The sequence below is a fragment of the Stegodyphus dumicola genome, chromosome X1 (genome assembly GCF_044657685.1).
Source record: "Stegodyphus dumicola isolate Sdum_Otavi_A_Nest chromosome X1, ASM4465768v1".
NCBI lineage: Eukaryota > Metazoa > Arthropoda > Arachnida > Araneae > Eresidae > Stegodyphus > Stegodyphus dumicola.
In genome coordinates, this window is record NC_140780.1 from 190,847,719 (window position 1) to 190,868,938 (window position 21,220).

At 32.9% G+C, this 21,220-nt stretch overlaps 1 pseudogene; it reads left to right on the forward strand.

Annotated features, from left to right (window-relative positions):
• Positions 1–3,261: 3,261 nt before the first annotated feature.
• LOC146993378 (U6 spliceosomal RNA) lies at positions 3,262–3,327 on the forward strand (annotated as a pseudogene).
• Positions 3,328–21,220: the final 17,893 nt, after the last annotated feature.

Genomic DNA, 21,220 nt, shown 5'->3' on the forward strand with positions numbered 1-21,220 from the left:
GACTTAAGGAAGCTTAAGGAAGGTTATTTCAGTATACAATCTCATGTGACACATTTTTATATATGATATAAAAATAAGGTTGCTTGAAACTTATTTAAAATATTGAGTAAAACTGGCAGTAATGCGTAACAAAATAGTTTTTCAGAATTTTTTTAGTCGATTTCAGTTTACAAAATATGAGTGGCCAGAGAAATCGTTCTTGTTTCGAACCGGTTTCACTTGCCTAATAGTAAAATCAGATCAATATCACGCAATGTTTTCTTAGCCGAAAGGCAAGGGTTACCCCTGTCGTTGTTTTGCGCATCTTTTATGAGACTGTAAAAATTTGCTTTAGTTTTGAAGGAGAATCCCCCCCCCCAGAGGAAGGATCAGAGGGCATCTCAGTCCTCTTCTCCTTTCACAGGCTTTAGAAAGCACTTTCGGCTAGATAGTATTTTAAGCCCCTCCATGACGCGAATCCGTTTATACGCTTACAAACATCCAGACCTACTCCGGAATTCGAACCCAGGCCAGAAGCTGTGGCAACAGGATTCCCTACATCCATGTCAATAGAACGTGTAGCGGTTCATATTTTTAGCACAATAGGCGTTAGCCCAGAAGGCCTATTAATTTCGTTTCGGCATTTTGCGTTGAAACCTTTAAGTGTCGGTTCACTTTTCAAACTGTTGCCACCAAATATTACAGCCCTGTATTATATTTAAAGAAATTAAATAATGAAGAATCTGCATAAATGTATGTATATTTCTCGCACTTTGATAAAGCGAGGGTACCTACAGCCATCAAATTTTGAATAACATACGTTTCCACCCGAATATGGGCATCTGAAAGCCCAAATTTGGAATTTGCTTTATTATCGATTTCATATTTTGTAAAACTTTAACGACTTTTTGATTAACAAACTCAACGATTTCAAAGCGAGCAATGGCAACACTGTACGAGAAAAAAACATTATCTGAAAGTTATTTTGCGATATTGCTGTTGAACTGAACTTTATGGTTTAAAGTGTGAAGAATGTGATATTTAATGAAAAAAGGTAACCCACAAAACGTTAAAAAAAACGCCCCTTTGGGCATAATGTAAAATCTGAAAGCTTTCGGCTTTTTTTTGTTTTTTTTTTTTTTTTTTCGTTATAGCATTTCACTTGCTTAATAACGTTTTTTTACTCGAATGCAAATATCATGGGCTCGTGGGGATGTGCAAGAATTATTGTCGGCTGACAGTGACACATTAAATAAACCAACAACTGCCAAATATAGGAAATGGCTTCTTGAGATAAAATTGCTGCATATTTTTAAACGGAGAACATTAAAGAAAAGTAAGTTTTCTTATAAAATACAAGGTACAATCACAAGATATCAATACTGAGTGATTAAGTATTTTGATGGAATATTTTGCATGAGAAAGAAGTCATGTAATAGCTGTCTCTTGGAACAGTTAGATCATTATGGGGTAAAAATCCTTATATATTGGATCATTATATGATAACGTTCAGTCGCTGGGATGTGAACCCACTCGGCAACATCTCTTAAGGAACTGTGGATTTAGAGAACTCACTGAAAAACCAAAAAAATTATTTTTAAATTCAAACAAGGTGATAGAAAATCCCTGAAAAACTGCGCTTAGCTGAACACTTGTCAAAGCTGATTGGATACGCATTTACAAAAATGTAGTATATTGTGTATGTTATCTTGTCTTTACTACGATTTAGGTCGCAGCTTCCTACCTTGGGCATAATCGCCTACTGGTGAGCCCTAAAAGGGGTGTTATTATTTGTTCAAACAACAGTAAGGGGGCATTGAAAAACAAGAGAACAACGCTTAGAAAATTTCGTTGATTAAACACTTTTGAAACAAACGTTTAAAAATTCCTGATTTTCAAACATTTCGGGCAAGAGTCTTTGCAAGAATCATACAAAGTTATGCCAGTCTGATATTCTAAAAACATGATCACAAATCGTTAATTGTTGTCATTCCCCGTACCCTTAAGTAGCATGGTCTTTTAATATATATCACTGCAAAATTGCTTTAAAACGCGATTTTCAACCATAATTTAATTTTTAAATCACAGTACACGTACAATAATTTCAATAGAATTTTAAAATGTGCATAGTGAAATTAATGATTAAAAGGAAAATAATTACGTTTCTGTGATAAAATGGTATGGTTGTACAGTTTTTAGAACTGATAATGGCTTATCGGTATAGCAGAAAAGACATATAATTTGGCTAACGCTGAGTTAGTGGTAGATGTTACATTTTACAGAATGACATTACGAAGGTGTATAGTTCTAACATGCATCGGAAAGAACGTATCTGTTGACAGAGTTTATACCCAATGAAATTAAAAGATTGAATCTATGGTCTCCGTGTTTTGATCTCAAGTTACTTGTGCGTGAGAAACTAAAATATCACATATTTATGTTTAGTTAAGTTGTTAACTTATTTTTCAATAATTTCGTAAATTAATTTCAGTTTCTCCTTAGCTGTCTTTACACATACGTGCTTTCACACTTTTCAGAGGAAAGCGTGTGGATGAGAATAAAGAAAAATCGCTGGCTCAATTTTTCAAAATACTGCTTAATTTTTCCCTCGAATAAAAAGCTTTTTAAGCTACTGCTAAGACTGTAAAGTTTTCTTTCGATTAACATTTACTCCTGTTAAAATGTGTTGATAAATGACGTTTAAGAAAAGGAGAATTTTCTATCAGAAAAAAAGGGGGGTTCGGAATATAACAGTAGTTAATTGGTATATCGTAGAAATATGCTTTCCTAAATGCAACAAGAAAGGCAGAAATTATTTATGTAAACTTACAAACGACCATATTAACTACAAAACAGCAAAATCATTGTTAATCTATTTGAAATTTTTCCTTCTATTCAAAAAACTGTTCTACGACTTTTTAAGCAGTGCAAATACCTGGTTGCTGCACGTGAAATATATAAATTCTAATATACAGCTTTAAACCATATGAAGTTTCGCCCTCCATGCTCTAGAGCAGGGATTCTCAACCGGTGGTACGCAAGAGAAAAATAGGGGGACGGTAGCAAAGACGCAAAGTATTTTTAACTATTAAATTCAAAAATTAAACCCTCAACAGCCTGATCGAGTTTTTCTCCAACACTCGTAAATTTATGCGATCTGAGCTTTTTTCAAGAGTGGTGGAGGTAGTAGTACTTTGTAGTGGTGGTGTATTGAGAATAAGGCAAAGCACATTAGGGCTATCTGCCCAAGGGGAGGGATAAGCATTCAAAGTTTTTTACTTCGTACTCGCTTCGGCAGTACATATACTAAAATTAGAACGATACAGCAGAGAAGGTTAGCATGGCCCCAAGGGGAGGGATGCCTTCGTGGAGGACTTCCTAAGGGAAACTGGCTCTTTGTAGTGGGGGAACAAAAGGTTTTCAGTTTTTTTTTATTTAAATGGTACGCGTTAGTCAAAAGTTTGAGAACCGCTGCTTTAGAGAATTTAAATAGTACGTAGGTTAAGAACTTTAACAAAATCATAGCAGCTTACAACCAGAATGACTGCCCTTTTTTTCCCAAGGAAAACTATAAGTTATTTTCGTAAATTGTAAAAACGTATGCCTTGGTTTCTAAGAATAATATTGCTTCTGATTTTATAGCAATGTCATTACACTACACATACATTAAAACTTAAAGAGCTACCATCCCAGGTGGATTTAAAAGGGAAAAAAACAAAAAGTAGTGAACTGTCTATCATTCAAATCGCATCATTTCTAAAGACTTTATTCAAACAACTCTATCAGTTTAATGGTGACAGAACGTAATAATTTTACCATATTCAAAATTTTACGGTTTCATAATAAATTTATACAGCCATTAGATTACTTTTATGCTGGAGATATCGAAACTGAGCAAAGCCCTCACCTTGACTCACACCTGGACCTCTCGAATACGCTCTGACCGTTACACCACGAAGGCATGCAGAAAGAAGAGAGAAAATACCTTATAAAATTAAAAGATAATCATGACAAAAATATTAGCATTTGTAGTCGCTGCGAATATCAATGAGGTTAGACAGTGAGGAATGGAATCGATGAAATAGTGAAGGTCTCTAGAGCCGATGCGTAATTATGCTCCGTGCACCCTCATTAGTCCTTCACTTATTGCGAGTAAATTAGCAATAGGCCTAAGATACTTCACGATAGATTTCCGCACATATTCGACAAGCGACATGTTTAATATACTAGATGGCTAGGCAAGATGAGCTTTATTGAGATACTGCGAGGCGACCCAAGCAATATCTTTCACCATTTTTGTTGAAAAATGGGATTTTACTTATTCAGGTAGGGTAGTAGCACAGTTTGTAAATACAATTCGAATATATCCTTATAGCAGCCAAACTACCTGTCGTAACAAGCGAAAATGATCAACCTTCGTAAATATTAACTAGCGTACTAGCTTCTTCGAGAGCAAGGCAAAACTAACCGCACGGGCAGTAAGAGGTTAACACTTAAAAATTCGCAGATCTTTAGTCTCCTAGGATTTTCATGCATTATTCTGGGATTTAAACTGATATTTAATATATATATATATATATATATATATATATATATATAGTATACAAAGCAGCAACACTCGTAACTAGCATGTAACTAAATAAGCATTATAATATTAGTATATACTAATATGTTTTAAATTGGCATTCACAGTTACAAATTTATCAAATTCTGGTAGCATTATCAGTGCCATTTTAAGCTTACTATTTTAATAAACTTTTAATTTTAAGGCTCTGTATTGCGCATACACAAGTTTTTAATGCAGCTTTTGTTGTCCTGAATCGTTTTATTAAATTTAGAAAAGGATCCCTTAGCGTACAAATAGACAAGGGACAGCGACTTTACGAGACTTAGTGAATGGTATTTACCCGTATTCTTTAAGTCTAGAAAATCTTTGGTGGACTCGAATGAAACATTGAAGGCTAATTCAAGATTCGGGATTACGATTTAGATTTTGGAATAGGAACTGTAACACCTTTTTCTCTTATTTCGTATTAAACGTATAAAATAATCTAATATTTATAAAGGAAACTAAAAAATAATGGAAGGAAATCTAGAAGAGCATCCATTTATTTGAAAATTGGAACAGACCAAAAAAAAAATGGGAGTTGAGACTAATAGCATCTTTGGTATTAAAAATGATTTTTAAATCATTGTTAGACGCATTGCATATTCTTTTTCATAAAAAAATGTTTTATATCTAAAATAAAATCTCATCATAATTATTCCAAATTTTAGAATTTTTAGTGGCCTTAGTTTCATTCATTACATGTCTTTGCAATATTTACTTCAGTTTTTTAATTTACTTATAAATCGTCATTGTATTATCCAGGTGTATCTTTCTGTAATATGGGATAGTGAGGTGTCTTAAAACGTGGAAAACAGGAATAGATTTAAAACCTTTTTTAGGCATTTCTTTATAGACCTTGTAGACTTATAACTTCTACATTTGTCAATAAGCTAACTGTTCGTAGCTAAAGATTAAACTTTTTTTAATTTTTTGGAAAAACAGGATTGGTATCAAGAAATATCTCGGTATCTTAGTTATCCCCAACTTTGTAAAAGTAATGAACTTTTGAACAACCCTGTGGTTCTTCAAACCCTTTGCAATAATTGGGATTTTCTATAACTGTTTTTATATTAAATAATGGATTCTGCATCCTTCTGCTTAGAACAAAGCCATTTAAAATGCCATGTCAAATATTAATACGTCAAAAAATATAAATTAATAATTTTTTTAAATTCTGTGAGCGAAAAAATGTTTAATACCAATGTTTTTTGCATTTTTAATAATCCTTTAATTCAGTCATTTTCCAAGATGGTCGTCACAAAATTGTTCACTGTATTTTGTGTTTAATATTCACGCTATCTGAAACAACGTGAATGATTTCCTTTTACATTTTGTGTATTAAATAAAGAGAAATTTTCCTTTTTTGTGATTTCTGGATACAATGGAAATGTTACACTATTATTGAAGCGAATTTGGAGACAATTTCCACCTTTTCTTTTATTTTGTGTGTGTGTTAAATTGTGTGAATTTCATATAAGTTTTGAAGTGTGGAATCAATCGCATATTTAGCAGCATTTTAAGCGGCAGAGGGTCAAATAAACAGGCGTTTTTTAGAATTTATTTATGAAAAACGAATAAGCTATTAAATTTTCGTAAAAATCATCGTAATAGTGACAATAAATGCTATAAGAAAAAAAAATGTATGTGTCATAAACTTTCAAATTAGTAGCACTACCACTACTCGAATAAATCTTTCCCCACACACATTGTGCACGCTACATTTTGTTTTAATTATTTTAATTAAAAAATCCAAAAATGTTTCATTAATATATGATCTTGGGCAGATCAAAAACCTAAATTCAAGGGAAAATAATTCGAAAATTAAAAATTCAGGACACTTAAAAAATCTGTTTATTTGTTTACAGACAATTTGCTATAAGCAATATTTATTATTGATTGTTAATGGTTATTTATATAAAAGATATGGTTAATAAGTTAAGGAATATATGTGTGAAATTTCAAGTCGATGAGTCAATTAATATTTGAGCTAGGTTGTACCGTGCACGAAAGAAATGTGTCTTGAGAAAACGCGTTTAAAATTTCCGATAAGAAAAAGTAGTACAGAAGTAATAATTTAAGTAGACATACCGCTATTTAAACATAATCTGCAATATATCATTCCTCCCTGCGAAATCCTCCCAACTGAGCTGTTAATTTCTGTTTCCGACCTGCCCTCCCGTTTTTTGCATCTGGACTCCAAATTGGATTCACAATATTAAAAATACATTTTTCAGATGCTAAATGAATTTCATAAGGAATTAAAAAAAAGTGTCTAAAAATTTGATTCTACATGACCTTTTCCCCTTAATATCGTTATATTTTTAAACAGTGTTTAATTTGCACGACTGTTGTTTCAAGTTTGGTGTTAAACACACGACGCATAACATGATTCGCCTTAATGAGTGTAGTAAAATCCGAAATGATTTTTGACGAAACCGATCGCATAGCTTCTGCTAGAGATCTAGCAAAATGAATTGCGCTCTCTTCTTTAACTCAACTTGAAGTCTTCCAATTAGCAGATGAAGTTTTTTCACACAACAACAGAGAATTATATTTTAGTTCCATACAAGTTTATTATTCATCTTTTTAATCTATTTACTACTTAAGTTGCGTCTTCAAAGTTTTATTTCATGAATTAAAGCAGTACATGAAATTTTACTGTTATTTACAACAGTTCCCAATTAAGATTTAATAGAAAGCCAAACGTGTCAAAAACTAAAACTTTTCCTCGTGCTAAAACTATATTTCAAGGATGAGGCACAAAAATATCTTCTCCCGGCTCTAATTTGCCTTACTCAAATGACACCATCCTTATTAAACGCCTAGTACGGGGCATAACCTGAGCACGGGCAGCCTAGCTGACAATGGATTATCCGGAAAAGGTTCCCCACCTGTTAGTTCGGAAAAAACAGGTGCATGGGAAAACAGAAAAAGCGTGTTAAATATTGTACTTTAACATGCTTCTCGGGCAGTTTCATTAATCTTGTATCACTGAGTAATAATTTTACATCATAATTGGTCTTCACGCCAGAAAGTAGTTTATTCAGCATTTTTAATTTTTATTAAAACTGCGGAAAATTTATTTAAAGGAGCTTCACTGTCCACTTCTCTTTGAATTCGACGAAAGAGCAATATGTTTCATCATTCTGCTTGTTAAGTAAAAAAGAGAAAATAAACCCCCGCAAAATACTCAAGAATGAAATAATAAAGAAGATGCTGACATGCATTCTCTTTTCTGCACTAAAATAATGGCAAAAATTAAAAAGTAATAATAAAATTGTTTGCAACACTCACAGCGTAATTAGATTATGAGTAATCGTGTTTCGCGTACATTAAAAACTTCTGAATTTCATTACGGAATAACGAGGATAGTCTGTCGTACCTCAGCTATTAATCGACTACTCCGTGAGAACCGGGAGAAGCGACATACTGTCGCGCCATCTGGCGCGCTTTGAGTTTTTACTAAATTCGCCAAACGCATTCTCATTTTGGCGGGTTTATCGCTCGCTAAGATGGTAGAAAATTGTGTAATTTATGTAGCAGTTTCCATCTTCGCTTCAGCTTGAAGGGGAATATCTCGATTTTCTTTGTAATTAAGTTATATAACTATATGTTACATAAAAGTGGACTTTTTATGTAAATATATGTTATGAATAACTAAGTATTATGGGTTGGTATTTGTCATCTTTAATCTTTTAACTTTTTTTTCATTTTTTATAATACTGAAAAAATACTTTTATGAATTTTTAACCCTAATCTGCTGTTTTAAGGAGTATCATGAGACTATTATATGAGAATATTACATGCAAACACCTAAGTCTTGTTCTACTGAGATATAATATCCGTAGAATCGCATTCATTACTGTTTCTAAAATCTATTTCATAATACTTGATTTTCTTTTAATTTATGTCATCTATTTACAGAATTATTGCTGCAAAATATACGTCTGATGTACGCGTTAATGAAGGTTCTAACAATTTCTATCAAACGGCCTCTTTTTGAAATATTAATGTAATTATTCAAAATAAATACGTTTACATTTTTAAATAGTTTCCCACTTTAAATACTTTTGAAAATTCGAAAAATAGGGAGCTGCTTTTGGCATTATCTATTGCTTAACCAAGTAATATGTTATGAAACCGAATTTATTTCATTCTTCATAGCGTGTGGTAAGTTGAACTAGTAAATATCAAATAACATGATTTTTTTTTCAATAAATAAAATATTAGCTAGAATTGTTAAACTGATTTTGCGAGAAGGCAATGATTTCACGACTAAACATCTTTTGAACAGTTGGTACCTTATTTCTTGGTTAAGAAATGAGTCAAATAAGATAAATTTCCGAACTACGGTAATTTTTGTCACGTGGTACCTTTTAATCAAAATATACGAAACTCAAGTTTTTATACGGGTTGCATGGAGGGGGGCGTATGTCAATGAATAAAATTCTTTCCATTATTGAAATGTTCAAAGAAAAACATCAGGCATAGATTTAAAATTTCCTTTCAAAGAAAGGCCAAAATTTGAAAATTTTTCTTTTAGTGAAATTCAGGTTTTACACGAGTCGCGATCTCAATATTTTTGTCATTCGGATTAAAGTTATAGAAGTGACATAATTATCCCATCAACAGATTTTTGTCAGATTAAGCAAACCTTACTAAAAAGAAATAAATTAGAAATCTTCCAAGTTTCAAGTGTTTCAGCAAATCGGTTACACACTTTCAGAAGAGATTTAGTACATCTAGATGATGGAAAATTACGTAGCAATGAATGGTCGGAAACGCTTTCCTGGCGCGTCAGTGACATCACAAAGCACAAAAAAGAAGAACATGAACAGGATGAGAAAAGATGTTTATTATGCCTAAAAAATACAGGTGACAGGTGACAGCAGGACAGGGCACCCGGACGGCACCACCGGCCTAAAATACAGCAGAAATCAAGAAATAAGAATGAAAACAGACAATTGTCATCAAAGACGGTGTTCGACATTATACCCCGAACCGTGACGCAGGCTTTACATCTCCGGCGCATGGGAGACCTGATGTTCTGGAAAATACCGGGAGTGTCCCGGACTTCCACAGCAGTTGCCACGAAGCACGCAACAAATTCCTCAACAGGGTTTCGTACACAAGTATCTTGACGTACCCTCAGAGGAAGTAGACAATGCAAGTGAGGTCTGGCGATTTTGTTGGCCAAAGCACCTGGCCAACCCTACCGATTTTTTTACATGAGATAAATGAGGCAAAGAATATAGAAACAGTTGACAGTAGTAAGTTGAAAAGAACTCACATTTAGCACAATCTTTTATAGAAGGTTACGGTTAATAAAAGGAAATTCCTTTCCTCGGGGATGTAAGAAATTTTATTTGGAAATATATTTTAATCGCCAAAGAGGGCGTAAATCTTTCATGATGTATATATACTTCTTGTTTTTGGATCTGGCATCCGCCAGTTGAATGTGTGTTAGACTTGAATAAACTTGGCAGTTTAGAAACCTGATTTGTAGTGTTCGTGTATCTTGATGTTATTTGTGATTCGAATTAGTGTTTCTTGAACTAAGATATCTTGCAATTCTTGACGGTTAATGTAATATTTTATACTTTTGGCGCCCAACGTGGGGCACGAACAATTTTTTTTTTTTTTTTTTTTTTTTATTTTTTTTTTTTATTTAGAATGTGGTGTTTTTCGTGTTACTGAAAAATTATTCCTTTGCACTGAACGTGGCGGGATTAACGTTCAGAATACTTTGAATGTGCTTCACCAGGAAAGTGAGTTACCAAATTAGTATTATACCATTTGAAGACTGCACCAGGTAAGAGAATAAAAATTACTTTTGTTGTTATTATGGCAGACGATATTATTAAATTGAAATCTGCTAGAAAAGTCCTGAGGCAAACTATTTCTAGAATAATAAATGTTGTAGAACCTGAAATAAAAAAGACATTTTGGATAAGAATATGGTAGAAGAAAATGTGTTTTTACTTACTTTAAACAGTCTGCGTTAAAAGAAATTAATGAAAAAATATTGGATTGTTTTAAAGGGGATGAGTCTGAAATTGAGAAAGAATGTAATACTGTGTTAGAGTATGATGAAAAAATAAGTTTATGTATTTTTAGGGCTAAAAAGAAACTTAATTTAAATTCTCAGATAGTGAGCATTGAAAGTGAATCGCCAGGTAACCATACTGCTGCCGTAAAGGTCGAAAACAAAACTAACATTCGATTACCTAAAATTTCAATTCCTAAATACGAGTATTATGGTGATCCTAGTTTGTTTTTGGAATTTTATAATTCCTTTGAAAATGCTATTGGTAATAATGAGTTAACAAAGGTCGAGAAGTTTACCTATCTTAAATCCTTACTCGCAGGACCTGCTTTAAGTGCAGTATCCGGGTTTGCACTATCTAATGAAAATTATGACGCTTCTATTAGTTTAATTAAAGAAAGATTTGGACGAACAGATTTGGTAATATCTTCGCACATGAATAAACTCTTGAATCTTGAACCGGTTAGAAGTTCGTCCAATGTGAAAGCACTAAGAACACTATACGATTCCTGTGAAATAAATATTAAGAAGCTTAAATTCATTGGGTATTGTGTCGGAAGCTTACGGAACCCTTTTAGGTCCTGTTATTTTTAAAGCTTTTACCAGACGATATGAATCTGGAGTTTAATAGAAAAAGAAACTCTAAACAGCAATATAGCCTAACAGAACTTCTCGAATTCATTAGATTGGAAGTTGAGAGTCGGGAAGCTTCTAATTTAATAATAAACTCAAAGAAAAGGGACACAAATTACAGTGTTAAACCGAATAAAAATAATTACTTAAAAGGGGCAAGTGTTCCTACTGCTTCGGCGTTAGCCACAGTGACTAAGCCGTATTGTTTCTATTGTAATCAAAATACACATGATGTAGGAAAATGTGAGAAAACAAATGAGCAAAAAAGAGCGATATTAAAATACCATGGACGTTGTTACAAATGTTTTAAGAGAGGCCATGTAGCTTCCAGATGTAAAATGAAATTTCAACCTTGTGAGTTGTGTAATGGTTTAAATCATAATAAGCTATTTTGTAAAAATATTCTTCCTAAAGTAGAGGCAGTTTCAGATGTTAAACAGAAAGTAGTTACAGTATCATATCTAAGCAGAATGTAGTTGCATCCCTGTCGTTTAACTCTGAGACTGTTTCTGAAACTGTTGATAAAGGTGTATATTTACAAACTTGCACTGTTAACGCTTCAGATACAGATAATACTAGAAGCCAAATAGTAAAAATCTTAATTGATGGTGGATCACAGAGGTCATTTATTAGATCTGATTTGGCTAAAGAACTAAAATTAAGGACTTTAAGGAAAGAAAGGTTATATATTTATTCATATGGGTATAGCCAAGGTAGACTAATATAATGTTGTTCAAATTACCCTGAAAAGTATTCATTTCCCTAATGACTCAATCACTATTGAAGCTCTTGTTACAGATACAATTTCTGGAGCGATCATAAAAATTCCCTCCAAAAACGTTTTAGAAATATTAAAATGAGAAAATCTAAAATTAGCCGATAATGGTGAAGCAGCTGAAATAAAATTATTGTTAGGATCTGATTCATGTTGGGAAGTGCAAACAGGCGAAAAGAAAAGAGTAACTAGTAAATTATTTGCGGTGTCTTCTATATTTGGTTGGTCCTTAGTTGGATCTTTAGAAGGTGATCAGTCTAGTGCCTGTATTTTTACAACTGGTGCTTCTCATTGCTTGAAGGAAGATAATAATTCAGTTAATGACTGTTTGCGACGGTTTTGGAGTCTAGACTATTTGGGTTTAGAGGAGAACGAGAATTCTGACGATAAATCAGTCATTGAGAAATTTGAAAAAGAATTGCATTTTGCTAATGGTAGATATGTAGCTCGTTTGTTATGGAAATCACATCATGCAAACTTGGGTAATAATTTAGAAAATTCCAAACGACGTCTAGTATCTTTGGTTAATAAACTAAAAAGTGATGAATGGCTTAGGGCGAATTATGATAGCATAATAAACGAACAGTTAAAAAATGAAATAATTGAAGAGTGCAAAATTGAAAATTGTGATAGTAGTAAAATGTATTACATGCCACATTCTCCAGTTGTAAGAAAACAATGTATCAAAAACTAAAGTCCGTATCGTGTTTGACGCATCTTCGAAGTGTAGTGGGGTATCTCTGAACAATTGTTTGATGCCTGGCCCAAATTTGAATCCTTCTGTTTTGGACTTGATATTGCGGTTCAGACAATACAAACATGCGTTCTCAGCAGACATTGAAAAGGCTTTTCTCCAGATTGGAATCTCTGAAATTGATAGAGATGTATTACGGTTTTTATACTTTGATAATAATTACAATTTGAAACATTATAGAATGACTCGCGTTCCTTTCGGTGTATCATGTAGCCCTTTCATTCTGGCGTGCACTATAAAAAAGCATATAAAGAAAATAGAGTTAGAAAATCCAGATATTTTTGAGATGTTGAACTGTTCGATCTACGTAGATGATGTTTTCTGTAGTGCAGATTCTGTGGAACAGGCTTTTAAGTTAAGTACTGGAGCCTGTTGCGTGCTTAAAGATGCCGGAATGAATTTGCGTCAGTTTAATACAAATTCCGAGAAACTAAAGAAACTTTGGGATGATTGTGGAATAATTAAATCAGAAAATGAACTAAATAGTTCTTTAAAAGTATTAGGGCTTAACTGGTGTACGAGTAAAGATGTAATTTCCTTGAACATAGACAACTTGTGCGAAACATTAAATAGTTGTAGAAAAACCACAAAAAGAAATATATTAAAGGTGACTGCTACTATTTTCGATCCAGTAGGTTTCTTGGCGCCATTTGTATTACGTGCAAAATTGATAATGCAAAAACCTTTGGCAGTTGGGTTTAGAATTTGACGATGAAGTTCCAACTGAATGTAAGCAGTTGTGGTGCGAGTGGAGCGGTGAAATTGAAAAGTTAAAGAAATTTGAAATTTCTCGAGAATATTTCCCCGGCAAATTGAATCAAAATAAGAATATCGAACTTCATTTATTTTGTGATGCATCTATTAAAGCGTATGGTTCAGTTGCATATTTTAGGTCAGTTGAAGAAGGACAGGTAGCATTCATTATGGCAAAATCTAGAATTGCGCCAATAAAACAAAAACTCACACTTCCAAGGTTAGAGTTGCTAGGAGCATTAACATCAGCAAGACTTGCTAAACATTTAAAAGAGCTGTTTCCAATTCATGAAGAAAATATTTATCTGTGGACTGACAGTATGATAGTGGTTCACTGGATTCATAGTGCTCCTGAACGATGGAAAATGTTTGTAAAAAATCGAGTATCTGAAATACAATCATTAACTTGCCCAAATAACTGGAGACATTGTAATGGGAAGTCCAATCCAGCGGACATTTTATCTCGAGGATGTTCAGCCGAATATTTGTTGTCTTCAAGATTATGGCAGTCTGGGCCAGACTGGTTAGTTGAATCAGTGAGTGCTTGGCCTAGTAAATTTATCGTGACAACGGAGTTTTCTGATGCTGAATTAGAGCGCAAAAAGTGTATAAATGATACGACAATACTACCGTCTATTGCAGAAAAATCTAATTCTCTGTTGAATCATGAAAATTATAGTAAATTAATTAGAGCTATTAGAGTAACTGCATGGATATTTAGGTTTATTCACAATCTGAAAAATAAAACTGACAAGAAAACCGGACCCTTGATGGCAGAAGAACTTTTTGCCGCAGAATTATATTTGATAAAAGAAGTTCAATATGAACATTTTTCTTATGAAATTAATAGTTTAAAGTCGGGACAGTTGATTTCAAAACATTCAAACATTTATGAACTAAATCCTTTTCTAAGTGAGGAAAGAGTTTTGTTAGTAGGAGGAAGACTATCAAAATCAACTTTTAAGTTTTCATGAAAAAGCATCCTATAATTATTCCTTCAAAAACTCATTTTACAGATCTTCTAGTGCGGGATGCCCATGAACGAGTTCTTCATACAGGTGTAGCTAGTACTCTCATGTTCCTCCGTGAAAAGTACTGGATAATTAGATCCAGACAAAATGTGAAACGTGTTATAAGAAACTGTGTACTCTGTCAGCGTTATAACTCCCGACCAATGCGACAAGTCACAGCACCATTACCTCTATCTAAATTTAGAGTGCTAAGAGTATTAATATTGTATGATAGTATATTTCTTCCTGAAAATGTAATCGTAATGCTACTAATGCTGTATCTATTTTTATTTAATTGCTATTTAAAGTACTGTATATTTAATATTTAAAGAAATATATATATTAGAAAATTTTAAGGTTGTAGAAATGTATAAGTGTATTTAAAAATTTTAATTTAATTCTGAAAAAAAAGACAGATTTCTTGTAATAATTCTAGTATTTTAGTTGAATTATGATAATCTTGATTTTGAAATCATTTGTTTAATATTATCCTGAGTTATATAAATTCTTGATTTAAATCCTGATGCTTGAATAGGAATGTTATGACAATAATTCTTGATGAAATTTACTTGAAAATTTACTTGATATTCTTGAAACATATGGTAAGTTTACATGTTCTTGATATTTATGTGACATTTCTTTATTACAAAACTTGAATTTGTATTGAAATGCATAATGATTCTTGAAAATAATTCTTGAAATGTTCATGTAACACTGATAATCTTGATTGTTCTGAACTACAGTTCAGTCGGGCCCAGTGTGTAAGAAATTTTATTTGGAAATATATTTTAATCGCCAAAGAGGGCGTAAATCTTTCATGATGTATATATACTTCTTGTTCTTGGATCTGGCATCCGCCAGTTGAATGTGTGTTAGACTTGAATAAACTTGGCAGTTTAGAAACCTGATTTGTAGTGTTCATTTATCTTGATGTTATTCGTGATTCGAATTAGTGTTTTTTGAACTAAGATATCTTGCAATTCTTGACAGTTCATATAATATTTTATAGGGGGTCCACCAGTGGCCGAGCATTAAAGTCGTTGAACAGTGGTAGTTCGCTCCAAAGTTCGAATTCCGGCAAACGGGCTGACTACATGGGCGTTTCCATGGTTTTCTCCGTGTGCAACGTGTTTATGAGACAGTTTCCTTAGAAAGTCATCCACGAAGGTACCCCTTCCTTCACGCAGTGGGCCTTTCAATACTTTGTCAGAATTAAATAACCAAACCAAACCCTTCTTCAGAATCTCTGTAACAATTTTCAGGGTGGAGTTTGAAAATGAATAAAATGTGCTTAGATTGTAAAGAGTTCTGTTCCGTGAGCAGTATAGTTCCCCGGTGAATGGTAAAACATCACTGTGCTTGATTTACCGATAACGGTATTTTAGGTCTTTACTGCAAGTAAACTCAGCTCAGTTATTAGAGGACTGCTGTAACTTTGAAATAACTGGACAAATTAGATGTAAGAAATATTATTTTTCCTATTGATCATTATTGAAAAGATTTTAAGCAATTATAAGTCACTTGACTCTATAAAATAAAAACTGTAGTCCTTTGACTTGCCCTGAATGAATTGACAAGTCTCTGAAATGCAAAAATGTTTTCTCATATGTAAATTATATAAGATACTAGAAATTTTAAATATTGAGGTTAAAAGCACTAAACACTTTAAAAGAGATCATTTAGCTACGTTCATCGTTATTTTTGGAAGAGAAAATGAGCTTTATTTCTTTAAAATTTTGTAAACTAGAATGTCTTCATATAATTCAGTCAATCTGTAGGTATAAACATTGTTTACATAATTTTAGCATCAAATATTCATGCAATTCAGCTTTAAAGATTCGCGGATTCAGTTTTAGGAATGTTATCAGATCAACAAAGAATGGAGAAGCTGATGATTAGTCAGCACAAGCATTAAGAAAATATCAAAAGATTTAATATCATTAAACTGAAGTATTTTATCTTCATAAATGCCAAAGATTCTTCCATGCGTGTGTCATCTCGAAAAGCTCAAATTAGTGTTTATAAAATTTTTACTGTATTATTACTGTATTACCAGATTTAAAAAAGAAAGATGCTGGAAAAATATTAAAATTTCATGATTAAATATTTTGATCATAGAGATAATTTTGGTATTGTTCTGTTATCAGGACCGGATTCAAAAATTGTAGGTATGAATGGCTGTATGTGTTCATGTATGCAAGTATATATCTAAGCTGGAATGCATGTGTGTGTATACGTATACACATATATGCACATATATACATACACACACGCATACATTCATACATTCCTGAATCCGATCCCGATAAGAGAACAGTAACGCAATTCGCAGCCCTTTTAGATAGTTTTTGCAAATATATCTGCACCCAAAATATGCAGGTGCTCAAATTCATCTTTTGAAATTTCGAATAAGATTCTGAATTCCATGAAAACTATCGCGTTTCATATACAAGACATTATATTATATGCATTCCTATTACTCGAATTCATGCATGTTTTTCCGTATCCGAGTAAAGAAACAAATACTATTTTTAATGTGAAATCGGATTATCATAATTAACACTTATAAAGCATACTCTAAGAATCTTTCGTGGTTTACCGAGTTGTTAAAGAATTCAAATATAGGTTTAGAAATGTGACGTTAAATGCAGTAAATATCGTAAGATTGTTCTTATTTTTAGCATAACAGCGGAAACTTGATGTTACATTTCTGTGCGCATAAAATATTAGTGACAGACTCATATCAACTTTCCTAATAACCATATAAGCAAAATTTCAATTTTAGAGTAAGGGTCGAAATGCTTATACAGTTATCTTTGTTTACATGATATAAAAGCTATTTTAGCATCACACTTTCATTGACATAAAAACTACACACAAAACAAATAAAATGCTTTTCAGATGATAATGTAAAATAAATTAAGCATTTTAATCATTTGCCAGTCTTTTTTCTTTTCTTTTCTTTTTTGATTTTTCAGTGTATCTTTTATTTATTTATTTATTTTTATTTTATTTTCATTTTTTTTCTTTTTTTTGTATTTTCATAACACGAGAAAGCTATATTAAAAGATAATTTTAATATATTTTTTAATTTAAGCATAAATCATTTGTATTATTTACAAAAAAAACTGCTTTAATGAGTAGCGTAGTCTTCCAATTTCTTTACAGTACATATACTGTAACAGCTTAACACTAATAATATATACTGTAACAGCTTTTCTGTTATGATAATAAGATAGTTCAAGAATAATAATTTAAGATTTTTAAAAGAGAATAAAATATACCAACAACCTTCTATCCTGCTAAACCGATTACTTAAACACCTATCTGAGGCTTAAACTAAACTCAGCTAGCTTCTTGATAAGTTAGCTAAGGTGTTATGAAGATTTTGCCTGTGAGTTTGCCAGCTAACATAACTCAATCTTAAAACAAAGAGACGCGATTAACATAAAACATAGCTATACGTCTAAATTTGTTCTGTCTCACCACTTGTGAGGGCTAAATTAAAATTATACAACTAAAAGTACTAGTCACCTGCATCTAGCTGAAAACACGAGTTTCCTTGGAGCTTTTCTAATTGTAAACAATTTAATTTATTTTAACAGAAGCTACAAGATTCATCTAATATGGCAACATTCATTCAAACTTCTAACTTAGCAAACCAATTCTATCTTTGTGATTTTCACTCTTAATTCGTGACAGCGGACCAAGGACCAAAGCGTATAGGTTAGAGTACCTTTGTAATAAATTACAATAACCTCCATACCATCAAAATTAAATTAAATATAAGAGACAGTATTATTAGCTAAAGAATGATTAAAAACACCGTTATAAGTTAAAGAAAGAATGGAATAAGAGGTGTGGAGGTCGCCATAAGAGGCAGCCAAGAAGAGAGAAGTTCCCCAGACCAGCGTCAGCGTGAATACCAAAACTTTCACATGTAACTATGCGCTATTCTTCTAACTTTACATCTCAAATCTACATAAATTCTGGAAAAGCAAATCTCGTTTCAAAATGAGGTAAATAGGAAAGATCTAAATTAAATAAAGATTTATTAATAAAACATAATGCCACAATGTAGCAACAAGAGCAAAATTCTGCCTTTTCGTAAGCACTATCACAGCAGTAATTTCTAATTCCTGTAAGCTAATTGTTAACCAAATTAGTAAAATGCTCTAATTTATAACTGTATTTATCAAAAAGATACTAAAGTTTACATACATACTATATAAATTAACATTTAATTTTTAATTTTCGTTTTTTTTTTTTTTTTTTTTTTTCCCGAGAGGGGATGTTAAGCATAAGATTGCGTATGAGTTTATTGTGTTTGTAAATGTGCTATAATTAAAACCTCTTTGCTATACGATCCCAAAATTGCTATTATTTTGTACACAGGTAAACAAAATATTTTGTTGAAAACATCTTTTATTAATTCAAATAATGGTGAAAATACTCATAAAAATTAGAAGTTTATTATATTCTGATACATATTATCTTATTAAATCTAAAGTAAAGAAATAAGTTTGTTTTTATATCGTTCTATTTCTTATTTTATAATTAAAACTTTCAAGATAAAAGAAATCTGATTTATTTATTTAATTGAATATAGCAAAGCATACCATGACAATCTGCTTAAGCGAAGGGAAGCCTTGGTAGAGAACTTTCTTAGAGAAACTGTTTTGTATTATAGTTACGCACGAAAACACACACGCAGCCGGCACGTATGCGGGCATTCAAACCAAGATTGAAATACCAGCCTGTTAGATTCATAGAACAGAAACTATATAGGATCGACACTGCGAAGGACCGAGATGGCATACAAACGGCACCAGCACAGAATCGGCACCGATATACGACCGACACGATGAAATAGAAATTTTGATAATAACGTAATAATATGTAACAGGACTGTTGCATATTTGGTTATCTTCACAGAGTTTTCGCTGGCATGATCAGCCTTGCGTAAAGTCGACACCTGTATAGCATGACATGACAGCATAACACGACACCGGCATGAGGTAAGAACGACAATGGAATGCAATGGCTTTGCATAATATAGCCAAGGATTATAATTAGCAACCGTCCGTAATAAAAAGAGAAAGAATTTGATTAAATTATTATTCTTTTAGACTACCTGCATAGGATCGCCACTGGTACAGAATTGAAACTGGCATAGAGCTGACACCAGCACAGAATCAAAATCGGCTTTTGATCTGCCTTGTAGAACTTGTACCGACAGAGAGACTTTTGGTTTTCTGCAGCTTTGTTTATGAGTTGCATTCTTTGTTCAGCCGTCTTATCCACTTTAGCGTTTGTATTTTCGTAACATAAACATTTTGTGCAATATTAAAATGGCAACACTCAAAGAACTAGCCATTCTAGGCAGCATGGAAGATCATAGCATGCTCTAGTTCAAACAAGTTTATCGGAATGCCATAACAGATAAAGTGATTAGTCCTTCTAGTCTTATGCTCTTCTCAGGAGACGTGTTTTGTGCCATTGACAGCGAGCATTCAATTTAATGGTCATTTGCATGTATGCTGTAGCTCGCCCATTGAACCCAAGAGCAAACATCTCTCGATAGATGGTACGAGCGCTGGCACTACTTCCAGATGTCATTCGACAGCCTAATGATCGCGGTTTCAGACGAAACTTGTTGATTTGTCTTCACCGAGCAACGGAAACATCCACGTTCGATGTAAGTCAAATTTTTAGAGTTCCCTTGGTCAGGGTTCTGTAACTCCCTTAGGTTTCTATTTAACCATTATACCACTCACTATAGCGTGCTTTGGTAGAACTTGCCAGAATATCACGTATAAATTGACTGAATTGGTGGATACCGATAATCGCTTTTTTTTTCAAACTTACTCAGCTTCTGTCGCACATGCATTTTCATAGTCATAACTAACTTTTTTTCCGAGTGCTCACAATCGTTTAACAACTCACGACTTGTGTTAATGATATATGAGCGATCCTAGTCTCTATTTAGAAAATATACGGCTATTAATAGCAACATAGTGCAATTTATAGCATAATATTGTTATGAAATGTACAGACGCGGTAAGATGGCTTCACCGCAAAGCAGTTTTAGGGTTGCCATAAAATAGCAAGGAAAGGCAGGGTTGCCACATCTGGCGAGAAATCGCCAGTTTTGCAATATTTGGCGACAAAATTGGCGATATTCCATGGATGGTTGGAGAACCTTCTGGAATGAATTCTTACCAGTTTAGCCCAGAATGTTTTCGAACACAAGCCGAAAGCTATATAAACCCTGCTGGTACGCGGAGAGTGAGTGCACGATGATTTACAAGTTGAATATATTGACAGATATCTGCAAAAACTTAACAGCAAGTTCTTTGACAAAGGCTTGAATTGCAGTAAAGGAAACTTTAATGCTGTACTGAACTATGTCTGCATTCCTGAGGACTACAATATCAGGCCTTTCACGGCTCACAGAATGAGGGATCACAATTTTGTTACTTAGCCCACTTGTTTTCAAATATGTAAATAACACATTTTTATGCGTACATTACTTCACTTTCATTTGTTTATTACATGTTCAACACTGTATCCTATGCACATTTCATGTATTTTCATTTCTTTTGCATCTTCATAGCTCCATACACGTGATTATTACTCTTGTCTCAGGGGTAAGAGTTAA